At 33.5% G+C, this 17,418-nt stretch overlaps 1 protein-coding gene across 4 annotated transcripts in view; it reads left to right on the top strand.

The window, feature by feature from the left end:
* Positions 1 to 17,418, top strand: part of Erbb4 (erb-b2 receptor tyrosine kinase 4) — a 1,194,626-nt gene that overhangs the window by 115,849 nt on the left and 1,061,359 nt on the right. The gene's annotated exons all lie outside the window — the stretch shown is intronic.

Here is a 17,418-nt window from a genome sequence, read left to right as displayed (position 1 = left end):
TATGTATTATAAATATATAATAGACATTTAATTTGCAATGCATCAGAATTTTCTTATAGCATTTCCAAATACATCTATTACTTGTCATTAGACTTTTAGGTCTTAATTCACTGTTATCCCAGAGCTGCACAGTTGGGTCAGAATTTTATGCAGTCAAATATATAGAGTCATAAACAGCTAACAATTCATCTGTAGCTCCAGTTCCAAGAGATCCAACGCCCTCTTCTGACTTCTGTGGGCATTGCATCACAGAGCTACACTTACAGGCAATATAGTAATACACTCATACACATAAAATAAAAATAATAGAGAAAATATTTTTAAAATAATTAATAAAAGAATAGAGCCATAAAGAAAACTTCCATATTCGTCTTGTCTTCAGATGTCCATAACCTGATCATATAGATAGTTACACAATCTATCTTCTTCTATTTTGTAGTTCTTTAAAAAATCCTTGAAAAGCATTGATTTTCATCTACTATTGCAAGAAACTAAACACAGTGTAAAATTCCTCACTGTTTTTTTAAAAAATATTTTTAATTTTTACTTTATGTCTATGAGAACATTGCCTGCATGTATGTAAGTGTACCCATGTCATGCAGTGTTCATAGAGGTCAGAAGAGCACATGGATTCCCCAGGAATTAGTGTTATAAATGGTTGTTAGATGCCATATGAATGCTGGGAATTGAACCCAGGTCCTCTGCAAGGGCAGTCAGTGCTCTTCTGAGCCATCTCTCCAGCCCCCAAATTCTTCATTCTTATTTGTGACAAATCTCAAAGTAACAAGTCCTGAAGAAGGTTGTTTCTTGTAGATAGTGATTAGAATTTCTTTTTACTATTTGACAAATTAGATACAGAAAATAAAAAGACTAGATGACATAAGAAACAGTATAGAGACTTTTGGAATTGTAGAATTTTTTTTTTCGCTAAATGCATGAAGTAGTTTATCAGTATAAGGAGACTAGAATTTGGAAGCTGTAAAACAAAAGAGACTTTTCAGACTGTCACATAGAGACCAATAATTTTGTATTTTATTCTTTATAAGTGGAATCCATAATAGGGTTAACTGTACAACTAAATGAATATTACCTGACATAGAGAAGGCAATTTTGTTTTTGTAAGGGTCATTTAGTGTGTGGACTGAATTTCATACAAATAAATAACTTCCTTCATTCAGATCATTTAGTTAGTAAATTTTCTTTAGGCTTTTAAAATGCTCGCCTTCCTAACAACAGAGCATAACATCTATTTCTATGAACTACATACAAATGTGATCATTGGTATGACTGATGCTTTACTGCATTTTGAAAATATTTGGTTTAGGAATCTGATCCCCTAGTGAATTCTCTTCATTTGCAAGAATCAGAAATACTCCGAATGCGCCCCCCCCAAAGTATTACTAATACAATTATTGCTTTCATTCATTTGTCTAACATTTCAGCAACCATGTGTTGGCCCAGGCAAGGTTCCATGAGCTAAGAATAGATAGGCGGTCCCTTGTCCTCACAACACTTGTCACATACCTGGAAATAGAGCCATTGAAAAAGCCAGAAGTTGTCTGAAACATGCCACGAAGGAGGGCTGAGCGCTCCACCACCATGCTCTTTCTAACAGCTGAAGTATGATTTGTTGGGACCTCACGTATGATGAAACTGTTCCTTTCAGTACGGGATACAGAAAGGAGCTTCTGTTAGAGAAAATGCTTAAGACGAACATACAAAATCCCTGTGTGAAAAGACAAAGGCCTCTGTGGCTGGTTCAGCCTTTTGATTTATTGATTTGGAAAGCTTGAGCAGATTCCTCTTCCCCAGAATCGAAATACAACATGCATCCCCTTGGAAGAGGTAAGTGTATGGCTTTCACAAATAAGAATGACCTTATTGTTGTAGAGAGTTTACATAAATATATGGACCTATAGGGAAAAATACAGCATATCCCTAAGATTTTAATTGCACTTATATTGAGGGGCCATTCCTGACCTTAATGGTCAATTGGAGATGGACTGCAATTCCTCACATTCAAAACATGAGTTTCTAAAGTGAAAAATTGGACTACAAAATTTTCATTTTACTTCTTGGAACAGTTTATAGAATTACATTAATGTATGAATAGACATTGTTTATTGTATATGTGTGTTCATGTATAGTGAACATTTTCAAAATCATTGTGGTGAATAGTATCCATAACATTTATAAAGTTTGGATTTGGGTGTGAAAACTATGAAATAAAAACATGTGCCACAATGAAATATTTATGTATCATACCTGATATTCTCAGCAACTTTTCTGAAGCTTAGTAGATGTTTCAAGTTTCATGTTTTCAGAAGTAAACTTTTATAACTTTGGACTTAGAATAAATTATTTTTAATGCAGCACAAAATATTTTAGAAATATATTAAGCAAAATACTAAAAACATGTATTGCATTTTAAGATACAACATACGATAAAACTTTTCTACGTAAGAGACAATACTTTTTCTACGTAAGAGACAATACTGTCTTAGGGAAAAAGTTTTTTGTAAAAGCTTAGATAAAAGCAATATTTTAGAATATATTAGCTATAGTGTGGGATATTCAGTTCTACATATGGATCGTGTAATATTTTCAAGTATCTTAAGAATAAAATACATTAAATCAATGAGGCATATTCACTCCTAATAAATTACAAGTCCTCAAAAATTAGTAAATAAAATTTTGAAAAAAGAACAAAATGAGTTAAATCAATACATTAATTAATGAGTTTGAATTCTTAAAATTAATTTAATGCATTAAAAACAAATATATTTACAGTGATTTATATATTAAAGATAAGTATAGTATCTTAGCACAAGTTTCATTCTTAATGTAAGATGAAAACTTTTTCAAAAATCAAACTAGTTTTCTCATTTTTTTTTCCACAAGACATTGAAAAGTTCAGTGCGTGTCTGAATTTCTCTACTTACTGCCCTTATCCCATTCTTTGGAATGCAGGCTGAGTCACATTTAACTCTTAGCTTCCTCCCCCTCAGTATCTCTCTCAGTGACATCTTATGACATCGAGTGTCACTTACAGATAGATTTAAAAATCACATTTTGTATCTTTCCTGAGTGACAGCAAATTCAAAACTCTGTTCACGTGTTTCATTAGTGATTAGATCCCTGCAGAGTGAATTTGAATGTATCCACAACTAAAAGGTCAAAAAGCAACAAGGCTAGAAATTAACAGTGACTGAATAATACGGAATGTGTCTTACTCTCTTTGAAAATATAAAACATATATGAAGCTTTCCTATTTTATTCAAATTCAGAATTTAATAAACTTAATTATAGTAAAATGAAGTCTGTAAGGCAATGAAGAAAAGTTAATTAAAGGTTAATTAATATGCCCCAGAAACACCAATTGTCCAGGTAATACTTCCCTTGCATTAAAATCTAATTAATTTACTGTTAAAAAGTTTTTACAGTAATTCAGCTATCTGTTTTAAAGAAGAAAGTATTTCTTACTTTTTTTTCTTGTAAATTTTTTTATTGGATTTTTGTGTGTTTTATACAGAACAGCTTTTAAAAGTATTATTTTTATTTTATGTGTATGAGTGTATTGCTTGCATGTAGGAAGGTGCACTTGTGTATTGTGATGCCAGCAGAGGTCAGAAGAGGGCATCTGAACTGGACTTACAGATGGTTGTTAGCCACTATGTGGGTGCTGGGACTCTAACCCGGGTCCTCTGCAAGAGTGGTGGCTGCTCTTAACCACTGAGCAATCTCTCCAGCTTCATCATACAGAACATCTTCATCATCTTTATACCTCCTTTGCCATTGTCACCCTCCCATAGTCCCCCTCACACACTGCAATTCATGCATTCTGTCATTTGTATTAAGGCTTATCATATCAGGTTAGTGTCCCCAGACATCCCTCAGTATAAGTTCATTCACTAAGGTCTATTCAGCTTATCTAGAGTTCTTTCCTTTAGAAGATCAGCTCTTCCTTACCCAACAGTAATCAGCTGTCAATAATTGGAAGAAAGTATTTCTAATTACTTAATAGTGAGCTAATAATCCAAGGGAGGCATAATTCACTTAGTGAAGCAGTATTTCTCAGTTTCTTAGTTTTGGATTTCCAAAAAGATTATTTTATTTCTCTTTTTTTCCTGTAACATTATTTTTGTCTTTTTCTTAATGTTTTAACAATTGAAAGAAACAGCAGCTTTAAAGTTTTGAAAATTTTATTTCAACTACATACCCATGTTAATTTAATTTAATTTTTGATAAAGGAAGAGTATATCAATAGAAAAATTCCTATAAAAGTAGTCTGAAAATTTAGATTACCCCCATGGAGAATGCTGTGCCTATATCTACTAAATGATATTATAAATGTTATATTTAGGCATGATGCTGTAACTGCTATAGAGTACCCTAGAGAACTTAATGAGTGAAATAGAATAGAAATAACTAGGAAGTAGATTTTACAAGTACTTACATATGATTCATATTTATATTCAAATCGAGATGGTGGGAATTGGTTAACTTTCTTTTCCATTCATTTTTACATGTTTCAGAGGCATACTGCCCAGGTCTGTCAAGCTATTGTAAAACACTGAAGACTGACTGGCAGAGACAGCACATACGTCTCATGGTTCTGAAGGCCAAGAAATCCAACATAGAGGTCTAGGCAGATTCATCTCTTTATGAGGGTCTTCATCTGGCTTTCATAAGGCAAGGCTGCCTTCTTGCTGTATGTATCATCATGTAACAGGGAAGCTCTAGTATCTCCAGGCCTCCTTGTAAAGAGACCAATCCATCCTGGAAACAACACCTTCATGACTCCATTCAAATCTAATTACATTCCAATCACTTCCCCTCCTAATATGATCACACTGGGAGTCAAAGCTTCAACATTGTGAATTCTGGAGAAAATGAATGTCTCAGGAAAGTCCTAATTTAAATGGCATTATTGTCATTAAAACAAGAATCCCCCAGAAAAGTTCTGGCATCACAAGTAGCAAGTGGGTACTCATCGATGAGTAGGACAAACTGATTGGTTATTAGATTTCAAAGATGCAGGGAAGCAATAGTTTTCATTAAAAACTTAAAATTTGAATGTAGCTTAGCTATGCCAACTGCCGTTCATGGTTGCATTACAGACTTCTGCTGCTTACCCTTTTGTCCTGATCTGTTTGCTGAGCTTTGATTTTGTCTGTTTGAGACATTTCGGTGCTGAAAAAGTGCACAATCTCAATGTTTTCCACACTTTGAAGAAACTGATTTTATTAATCTACCACAAATACTTATTACTAAAAGGAATAAAATAATTTAATGTTTAACTGGAAAAGTACCAGATAAACCTCAAATGACATTACAAATTAGAATGCTCATATATAATTCAAAAATGAAGATAAAATCCATTTCTTCATCTACCTTGAATGCTAATCATTGATAACTACTTTTAAAGTATAAACCTTTACTTCATTTTCCCGAGGTGTATATTCTTTGTTAGAAAATACATAAGAAGAATGTGAAAAACTGAGAGCTCAGCACATAGAAGACATGAGGGAAGTTAGTAGAAAACAGCTTCATTTACCAAATTAAGTTGGATATAATAATATTAATTATTTAAATATGCTGATCTTATCTTGTGGATTAGTCAAGCTTTGAAACACTAAGAAGGTAGAAACAACAGCTTATAAATGGAAAATAGTCACTTTTCCTGAAGTGTGCCTGTTCTCTGTACAGAGGCTTCCTTGCCCACTTCCGTGGCAACCCCAAAGTAAATACATACACACACAAACATACATACACACACACACACACACATACACACATGATACTGCAATCTAGTCATGTTGTAAGAGTGGCATATGTGCATCTCATAAATTTCATGTTTGTGAGTTAAATTAATCTTGTCTTAAGTTTAAAGGCTTATTTCTCTTTTATGTGAATGTTTATGCTCATTTGAATGATTTAAGAACAAATTTCAAGCATTTTCTTTCAGATATCATAGGCTTTTATTGTGTTTTGGATATTTGGAGAAAAGCTCCAAATATTGAAAAGGGGTGGAGATTGAAAAGGAATGGAGATTTTTAAGCTAAATCAGAGTTGTATCTTTTCACAAGATTCCAGTGGATTGAGTCAGACCTCTAGCAAGTGATGAAAGGATGTACCAACAGTCTGGTACTGTATATTCAAAGGCAGGGAACTGGAGAGAGTACTGTGTCTTATTTCCTCCACTTCTTGTTCTGCTGCTCTGTTTTCAATGGCTTCCTCATTTTGATGGGGCAGATAAGCAGGTATGGGTGGGCTCAGTTGGAGGGTAACTACCTGTGAATTGAATTGGCAAGGAAAGATGCTTTAGTAACAACTATCCCTCATACCTCTCCAGTCCTGTGAACAATGTAAATATGTGATCATTAAAAAATAGAAGGATTTGGTGATGATCCCAGCTATGTGTGCTTTCTGGTACTGCTGCACATTAGGCTGTAACATTATCTGGTACATGCATTGCTGTTGCCATCCTGAAACTTTATTTTTGAATAAGGAGCCCTGCACTTTCATTTACTTGGGAGCTACAAATGTAGTTTATTTCAGTTGGTTCCAAGAATGACATCATTATTTAAGTATGCTTCCTAAGGAAATGACCATATACCTCTGCATAAAAAGTGACAGAAAACTAACACTTGGTTTATTATTTCAAAGAGAAGATGAAACATTGCAAATTCCATTTAGAAAATATTAGCATGCTATTTAATTAGATATTCATAGCCATATTTAACTGTATTTTATCTCTTTAATACTTTGGATAATATGATAATATGTACACATATTTTAACTATACGCATAGGATGATTTTTATATGTGTATATTTTAATTTTCAAAGTATTTGGAAAACTCTTCTGTTCAGCATGTTTTCTATATAATTTTTTCAATGTAATAATTCTGTATGTTTTATCCTTTATTTGATGCCCTTTTCCCACATTTTCTATATGCTGTTCTCAACAGCTACATAAACGATCTACAAATATAGACATACCATTCCAAGATAAGTGACATATAAAGTAATATAGAGCCTCATGAAGACTAGTTTTAATTATGCTGTTAGTTTTTGTTAAGTTTATTTTGTTTTACTTGATGCCTTAGCAAAGTGGTTAAGAGCTAATTTCAGATAAGGAATATTCTGTAAATTTATTTGTAGTCATTCACAAAATTAAGTACATGGTTAGATGAGGGCATTTTCTGAATCAATTTGCACAGCTAAAATATTTCATCTCATAGTTGTCGGACAATTCTTTATACTTCTGGGATACCAAAGTAGGTAAGTAGCATTTGATGGGGAAATTAGGTTCCAGACCTATTGCAATGGAATGATGATTTCATCAAACCTCTTCCTGAAATTACCCTCAGTTTCAGTTTCATAGATTCAAAGACTCATTTGTTGTAAAAAAAAGCATGTAGCATGTAGTTGAATTGGCATTAGGTTGGCAGAGTTGAAGGCAACTTTTGGCCCTGTTGATGTTTGGATTCAGTTCTCTGAATGTTTATTTCAAGCTAAATGTCTAATCAGACAGAAATCTGTGCATGTAGCCATTTATTGTGACAACAAATACATCATTAGAAAAACCAGTCTGGTCACAGACTATGAGCTAGCTCAATGCTTTTAGCCAACTTCCTTCTTTGGTTTCCAATTTAAATTATTTCAATATGCTTTCTAGTGCAGAGTCAGATGAAATAGAAACAAAGCTAGAAAAAGAAGTGCTGTGTCAATTTTTTTCCATTGTAGAACTGATGAGCTTCATACTTTTATTAGAATCAGAGAAAATTAAATGCCTAATTTATCAATTTGACTTAAAATACTAAGATTGGAGCCTTGGGATTTTAAAAACTTGTCATATTAAAAAAGCTCTGATCTTTTTTTCAGAATGAAGCAATTCAGAGCCATATAAACTTATAGCAGTTCAGAATTTTCAGGTAAATATCACCTTCCAAATGGCAGATGAACTTGTGGTATATAACATACCTCTACCCACTGGAGGCATTCAGCTTGCTAAATTGCACATGTTAAATCATTTTGATTTTTTAAAATTCTTAGTTAAAAGAAAATAGAACAAAAACATAAATTTTATAGCTCCTACTGATAGGGCAATGAATCTGCCAAATGAGAAAATTGATAAAATATTCCTCCTTGTGAAGAACCTTAAGTAGTGCTAGTTAACGGTGTAAGTCACATTAAGGTTGGAATTTAAAGAAATTCCAATGGCAGTCAGGGTTTTTAGACACGAATTTCTATGGCCTATACTAAGTGTTTTCTGAGTTTTTGTATTTGTGTATAAAAATATGTGTTTAGGGCTATGTTCCCACTACCTTGTGTATATCAGCTACTTTATGGAGATTATTTAACTACATTAGCTCTGAAAGCCATAGTAAATATGTTTTAGCATGCATTAATATATAAAAATTAGAACACAAAGAATGTTTATTTACATGACTCTTATGATATGAATTGACGAGGCTATGCTCCTTTTTTCCCTGGGAATAGAATCTGTAGTGGACCATCAGTAGAGAGAACTGAATCTTTCTATAAATGTTTGCTTTCTATAAATGCATACATGTGTCCATATTCACATAAGAGTAACTACATCTGACTGAGGAGATGACTCAGTGATTAAAGCTCTTTCCACGTAAGCAAGACTGAAATTTAGAGTCCTAAAATCCCCATGAAGGCCAGGCAAACATGATGATTCACCTGTAATTCTAATCTGCTAGCCTATTAGTGCACCCCCAAGCCCTCTGGATTTGATTGATGTTCCCTACCTGAAAGAACAACATGAAGGGAGATCAAAGAAGATTCCGTATATCAACCTGGGGCCTCTTCAACCACTTCCATACATGTGCATGTACACACACATGCAGACACATTACACATATATACATGAGAAAAATGCAAAGAATAAGTAGGTGCTTTCCACTGAAAAGTGTAAGGCAAGCAGCAAGTAATGATAGATCTGTTTACAGTTGTGTTTTCAGTTAGCTACAGTTTTCGTTAGCCACTATTATGAGAATCATAATTAAATCAAACTTAGATTAAAAAGGCTCATCCATTTAAATAATGGGATATACTATAGAGACAGTTTAAATGTCTGTATCATATTAATGAGATAGCCAGGTGTAGATGTGGCTGTTTAGTTCTTGGATTTGAAGTCACTGACAAATACATAAAAGTAGCTATGTAATCATTTTGCTTGTATAAAAAGTTTGCTTTGTAAAAATACTGGTTTCTCTGTGTGAGACTGCATTCACATACCACAAACCAGTTCTAGGGAATGGTCCTCTTCATCAGTTTCATGTAGATGACTAATTAGAGGCTCAACATTTCCTGATCTGTTTTGAAAATGCATCAACATTGGGCATTTTAATACTTTGGAAAACAAGAGATGCCTCATCTCAAATTACATACGGACCTGAGTATATTTGGAACAGAAGTTTCAGGTAAGACCTGAAGACCACCAAAACTGTGCTGCAAATGACAGCTACCCTGTTCAGTATGAAAGAAAACAAGGCGTGTACTATGACTTGAACATCTTAAGTGAGTCACCCAAACTGAAAGACTGTAGATGCTTTACGTCTGACCGACTATGATTCTCATTCCAATAACCTCAAGCAGGTGACTGGCTTGTGCACAGTTCTCATTTTAAATGTATCTTTTGAAATATCAAAGGGTTTTTTTTTTTTTTTTTTTTTTTTTTTTTGCTTAGTCCTGTAGCTAAAGCAGGATGGCCACATGTCTTAGTGTGCATACTGCCAGAAAGCTTAGTGGTCATGACCAGACCAGAAGTGGTAAACAACAGAAGAAAAACAATACAAGAAAGCTTGTTTGGGCACAGCTCTTAAAGCCAACCCGTTTGTGCAAAGGGAATTATGCTGGAAAAAGTAGGGGTTTTAACTAAGCAGCCAGATTTGGCTATCCAGAAGTGTGTCAGGGTCCAGCTCATCAAGAACGGCAAGAAAATCACAGCTTTTGTGCCTGATGATGGTTGCACGAACTTGATTGCAGAAAACGATGTTCTGATTGCTGGATTTGGTCAAAAGGGTCATGTAGTTGGTGATAGTCCCAGAAGTCTGCTTTAAGGTTGTTAAAGTAGCCAGTTTGTCCCTTTTGGCCCTGTACAAAGGCAAGATCCTAAATTTTGATGATGGAAGCACAATAGTAATAACTTTTAATGTATACTTTTAATTGAATTTTTCTGCATTTCATACAAAACATCTTAATCATCATTATACCACCTCCCCATAGTTGCACGGCCATTGCCCCTCCCCCCTCCACCAGATTTCATGCATTCTTTCTTTTCTGTTAAGGCTTATAGAGTCAAGTTAGTTTACCCAGATGTCACTGAGTACAAGTTCATCCACTGGGGTCTAGTTAGCCTATCTGGAGTCTCTTCCTTAAAGAAAATTAACTCTCCCTTACCGGGTACTGATAAGTTGCCAATAGTTCTTCTGTTAACATTGGGACCTCCTGCCCATTTCCCCAGTTCTATGCTGGGTTTTTGTCTGCTTGAGTTTGCATAGGTCTTGTGCCTGCTGACACCATTGCTGTAGGTTCATATGAGCAAAGTCCCAGAAACCCTGAGAGACTCTGTTTCCATATGATCATGTACCTCCTCCCCTCCCTCTTAAAATCTTTCCGCCCCTTCTGCAATGATACCCAATGGGTGGAATCCTGTCCAAACTCTGCAGGGATCCACACTCTGCACTGGTAATAAATTTTCATATGTAAAAAAAAAAATTCAAATTGGGTTTCCCAGTTTCAGAACTACAACTAGACTGGGTGTGTGAGAATCAAGCAGCAATTTACATAATCGCCTTGAGTTTGGGTGTGATCTAGACAAGCTTGTGTTGAGGTTCAGAGTCCATTGAAGCAAAAAAAATAACTGTTTCCCATTTTCCAGAGAAGGGCTACAGGGGAGAGGTGGCAGGGGGTACCTCTGAGGCCAGCTGAATGGCAATGGCAGGCTTCATGCCGAGAATGGCTATGAATGTAGCCAAGGAAAAACTGCAAAGTTACTCAGAACATTATCAGACTCTTTATGCTAATGAAGTCTTATTTCTAATAAGACTCTTATATAGAGAAAATTAAATGATTAAAATTGCTAAGTGGATCTAGTTAATGTAGCAAACAAGACATGTGCAATGAACAGCAGAAACTAGGAGAAAATAACTATCAAATTGGCTACTGGAATCAAACCATATAAACAATAATGTTAAGTATAAATGACTTTCATGCAGTAATTAAAGTTAGGGCTTATCAAGTTGAAATTAAAGTGTTCTAATTATGTATTTAGGAAAAAATCATTTACATAAAGATACAAATTAAGTAAATTTAAATTGTATACAGTGTGAAAATATTTGAAGCAGTGTATCCATAAACCAATTCCAATATAACGCATTTTTATGAAATACATGAAGTGATGTCTTTGAAAATTTGTATTACTTTCTTTTTTGAGGTTATTTTTTCAGTTCTTATATTTACTTGTGGTTTTTTTTTTTTTTTTTTTTTTTTTTTGAGACAGGGTCTCCCTGTAGCCCCAAGGCTGGCCTTGAACTCACAAAGATCCACCTGCCTCTGCCTCCCAAGTGCTGGGATTAAAGGTGTGCACCACCACTCCCAGCTTAATTGTGTATTTTTAATTATATATTTGATAATTTCATACACAAGTATAATATATTTAGGTCAATACAGTCCCCCTCCCCCTGATTTTTTTCAATTATTATGTCAATTGTGTGGTTCTTAGTTATGGACTTTGTAAATGAAAATGTCATGTTACAATGTCAAATGGCTGGGGATACCTGGGAGTAATCAAGACTACCTCTGCAGAAAGGATCTGAAGATACTTCATGGGACTGGAGACTAAGTAAGATGGGCGTATTCATGATTCTTAGGAAAACTTCAGGGAAAAAAGCCCAATTATAGGTACAGAGCACATATGAATGAGACTCCTCATAGAGCTCACAAAACATGTAGGAGAGAAGAATCTCTTTACCAAAACTGCACCTTTTCTTCATCAATTAAATAGAAGATTTCTACTACTCTCTTTGACCAAAATTAGAGGAGTAGACTAATTGCCATTTGCAAGCCTAGAAATAGGAACAGTTTAGCAGTTAGCGTTAGCAGCTGAGACGGGAGAGCAGAAACCACGGGGAGAGAAGCCAACACACCCCATTCTCAGGTCACAGCTTCTTCATCAGAATCAGTACCACAGGAAGTACTTCTGCAATGGATACTTTACATGATATCCTCCCTCCCATGTTATATGCCTTTCTAATTTTAGGTTTTATGAGTATACATTCTATTAATTTCTAAAATGTATAGACGACCTCTGCATAGTCACATTATAGAGATGATATAACTGAATTTGGTATGGAGAACATTGAAAGAGAGTTTTCAGTCATTCTGTGCCCACTTATCATGGCCATGAAAAGTACAACTTTAATGCCAACACCACTGGTACAAAGTGAAAACTTCTCCACATATGAATCATTGATTTAATTTTGTTTTTCTGTGTTCTAGCTACTCAGGCTACATTATGTTATTTCAAGTATAAAATAATTTTAGTTATATTATAATACATAGAACAGAGGTTATTTTGAAAAAATAGTTTAGACCATTTTGCTGGAAATGACATTTTTGTATTAAAACTTTTGTTTAACACTCAAATGTTCTAATTTGCATAAAGTTGGTCAGAAGAACAAAATCCATTTTTTTGCCAAACTAGGTACATTTAAAGTCAGTGTTCAGAAAGTGTAGATGAGCTTCATTATTTTGAGTCTATCAATCAACATAGTCATGTTTGATGAGTTATATGAATATGTGTTTATATGGATAAATGGAATATCAGAATATATGTTTGAAACTTAATAAATTTAAAAGTATTTTAGATTTTAATTCAATAACATAATCTGAAAAGAAATATGAAGCAAGAAGTAATATACTTGATATGTTTTTAATTCCACAGTTTTATTTTTATGCTAATATATACTATAGTATTGCTTCAAAATTTCTAGAATTGTTTCCTTAAGTTATTATTAGGCTTGGATGTGAAAATGAGAGGAGACTGTTATCCAATGAGGCCATGCATTCACTTCATGCTGCAGAAAGTTCAGAAACATAACGTAAACCAGATATTAAATGCCTGTCAGGATTTTCCAAACTAATATAGAAACCTTAATGAGAGAAAAAAATAAAATTCCAGAATTACCTCAATGTAAAAAAAACAAAAACAAAACAAAACAAAAAAAAAAAACACTTCTGCACAGCCAAGCAAGCAGTAAGCAAGCATAACTAAGAGATAGCCTATAGAATGGGAGGAAAATATTTGAAACTCCACATCTGTCAGGATATTACTAACCAAAAATAAGTAAGGCGCCCAAAAACCCAATAACAAAAAATAACCTGATTTAAAATGACTATTATTCCTGAAAAAATTCCTTCAAAAGAATACACACAAATTCCGAACAGGTATATAAAATTGTTCAGATCAACAATCATCAAAGAAATACAAATCCAGCCACAGTTAGAAATCACCTTGTCCTAGAAAGAATGGATGATTTTAAGACTAATGATAAAAGTGATGACATGGGAGTAGAGAAAAGTGAATTCATATACAAAATTTGTACAGCTTTTATGAAAAACAATAATGGAATTTCCTTAAACATTAAAACAATAGTTACTATATAGTTATAGTTCACCAATCCCACTATTGTGTTTAATGCAAAAAGAATAAAAAAAATTAAATCAGTGTGTTGAGGAGATGTCTGCACTTTTTTCCCCTGAAGTACCTATTCACCATAGTCCCTGTAGGAGACAACCACAGGGTCCATGTACTTGCTGATAGATGAAGTCTGGTGCAGCGATACTACTTAGCCATTCAAAAGAATGAAATCCTGTCATCTGTGACCATGTGAATGGAACTGGAGACCATTGTGGTTAGTGGAAAAAAAACCTGGCACAAAAGACACATACTCCATGGTCTCATTCACATGTGGAATCTAACAGCATTGATCTAGAAGTTGAGAGTAGAATGTTGGTTACCAGAGACAGGAAAGAGTCAAGGCTAAAGATATAGAGGAAAAGTTAGTTCATCAGTGGCTACTCTATTATATTTACATAGGAGCAAGAAGTTGTAGTGTGAGTATAGATAACAAAAATGTATTATGTATCTCAACAGAAAGTTGGAAAAAAGGATTTTGGAAGTTTTTGCTACTAGGAAATAAATGTTTGAGGAGATATGTTTAATTTGATTTACATGTTATACCACCATATATATATGTACATATATATACATATATATGTGTGTGTGTGTATAAATGTCACATGGTGCCCTGTGGATATGTACAATTAATGTTTTGTGCTTCACTTAAATAAAATAAAATAGATAAAAAGTTTTCCCAAAAATCTATTCAGCCATAAATATTTCCCTATTTTAATCTTTTAGAATTTCATGTTATATTACATATTTTCAGTTTAAGTTTACTTTCTCAATAAGCTTCTTTAAATCCTAAAAAAAATCTCTTTATCAATTTTTATGACTAATTGTGAAAGTTCAGATAAAGTGTACTGCCCACTGGAGTATCTTCCCTACTCTTCTTGATTTCAGAATTTAAGCCCACATCCTAACACCAATCAGCACATCAATAAATACATTAATTGTTAAAGAGAATGATGTTAACATGTGCTTAATGAAAAGTCATTCCGGTATGTGAGTTTGGTGATTATACAGTATAGACATGTGAAATTATCCCTTCATCTATAAAACACTAGAAAATCAAGAAGATTATAGACAAACATGTTTCTTTCAAGTTTTATAACTATCAAATTGAGCAGATTTCTCCAGTATATCACTATCTATGACTTTATTAGTTTAGATTGGTTGTTTTCTACAGATGAAGTCTGAATTTATTTCAGTGTTTATGTCAGTGTTTAAAGTGCAGCCATCTAAATTTCAGAGTGTTCCCTGCTTAATCTGAAGAATTATTCCATAATGAGATCTGTGCTTCATGTGATATTCTGTGAGACACACATTTAGTCATGCATTTGCAACAACACTATAATGATCTATATTTTCATTCTATTATTCAATGATTTATCAACATGTTGGAAACTGATGAATATGACTTATGGTGTCAGCAATGTGGAACCAACAACTTATTTCACAAATTCAGTAGTGAAAATACTTAATGAATTCTCAGCATGAGAATGTGATTAGCAAAACTTTTTGTTCATTCTGTGTAAAAAGTAGACATCACTACCTTAGCTGGGATAGGTGTTTATAGACCCCACACTAGTCATATAGAAAGACTTCGATGGATCTTAACCTAGCAAAGATATTTTTCTCTGTGGTTTATTTTTCTGAAATAAACGTATGCACTTAAATATTTATGTATGCATGCATGGATACATAATTTCATTAAGGCTTGACTAGATAATGCTACATTAAAAATATTAACCATAAAAGATTTTAAAACATCAGAGATTTACTTGTCTGGTGTTCAAGGTTTGTTGATGATGACTGGGTACAGCGCTTGACAGTATTTTCATCCCTCTACTCTGCCTAGCTTGGTGTAGCAGCCACCCCTAGAGCTTTATCGGGTGTGCCATGGGGGCCCGAGAGCATGAGAACGTGGTGACATTCTACCAGCTCTCATGACACTCCCACTTAGATTTTACGGAGACTGCTTCGCATGGTCATGCAGAGTTTGTTGGGAGCAAGGACATATAGCTCCAATATAGATTTGAGGAAGAGAGAAAAAATGTGAAAAATAATTCTAGTCAACACTAAATATAGATGTAGGTAAAAAATATCCATATGTAAGAAGGTAAAAGTCAGTTTTGGTGAGACCATATCTGCATATCAATGAAAGCAGTATTACTGACTTATTATTTCTCAATTGAAGCAATAAATAAAATTATGAATGCATAAGGATTGATATATGTATGGAAAGAAGTTCTGTGACTTGAATTTCTTTAAATTTTATAGCCATATGGACCTTCCAAATTCTAAATAACTGATTGCTCAAACTGTGTTTTTTTTAATTTTAAGCCTATGAAAATTGATACTGAAGATGAGAGATATTTCCACCTAGTTGAATTTGGTAATTGGCAGTCATTTTAACCATGTCCTTGAAGGGGTTTATTGGGGAAAAAAAGGTCATTTTCATGACCTATAAAAACAATTAGTGAACAAAAGCTTGTATTTGAATGATGTGCTAACCACATCATGCATCTGATCCCAGAAATTGCATGTTGAGTTCTTGCATTGTGTCAGTGGTGATTAGTTAAAAGAATTTTTTTTGATCTACATAAGATGTGTTTTTTAAATTATTTATTTAATAATAACATACTTAGAAGAAGCATTTCATTACATCAGCATTGACATATTCAATAACAATTTTCTGAGCTAGGATGCATCTCTTACAAAATTGAATGGACATTTTTAGGTTTACAGTTGAATTATTACAGTTATACAATATTGTACTCAGTATAAACCCTATAAGACATAAAATTAAATGAGGTTTTAACCTTTAAAAAAGATCTCCATTTCATTATTAAAATACAGAGTTTCATGCAGAAAACTTCATTTTTAAATCAATTGACATTAAGATGTTTGCACATGCATTTCTAATCTCTATATATCAGATTATTACTAGTCACAGTCAGTTACTTTCTGAGCCCCTTGGCATCTGAGCCTGGATATAAAGTCATCAGGTAGATTTCAATTGATAGGTTAATATTTTTAAAAGATATAGAGGAAATTCTGGCAAAAGTTTTACTAAATTTAGAAAATGTTTAGTAAAATTATTGTCCTAAACTTTGCTGTGTAAAAGAACCTTCTGGAGAGATCTGTAGAAAACCTTAGTTTGTGGAATTGGCCCTTATCAGAATATTTGCTAGCAGATTGGGAAAAAATATTGGCCTAGCCATCAGTGTTTTTAGTCTAGTGTCTAATGTTTAGAGAATGACCATTACAGAAAATTGAATTATTAGAAACTCTTACAGTGAAAAATTATGTTACTGAGAAAAAGTTAATAGTATGTATTAATGTTTGTGCTTCTCCTAATATTATTATTCAGTTAATTGCATACATGTTTAAAAGTATTTTACAGACCTAATATTGTAGTCGATGTTTTATACTTAAAGTTTCAAGCTTTACTGTAAATATATTTAATGTAGTGCTTAATGGTAATTGTAAATTCCCAATACAAATCATTCCTAACACAAAATATTCTATTCATTGGTATTGATTTGTAAGATATTAACTAGACTATGAGGTTTATGATGGGAAAATGATCATTTGCAGGATGACAGATGGTCTGTGTGAAAACCTAAACTTCAGTAATGTAACTTAGTTTGTTGAAAGTTTATTCCTGAAAGTCACCTTTTGTGCATGTGTATAT

This window comes from Nannospalax galili, unplaced genomic scaffold, assembly GCF_000622305.1.
Source record: "Nannospalax galili isolate Female #2095 unplaced genomic scaffold, S.galili_v1.0 scaffold281, whole genome shotgun sequence".
Classification (NCBI taxonomy): Eukaryota; Metazoa; Chordata; class Mammalia; order Rodentia; family Spalacidae; genus Nannospalax; species Nannospalax galili.
The sequence above is the reverse complement of the archived record's forward strand: the minus strand, read 5'-3'. Positions and strand labels throughout refer to the sequence as shown.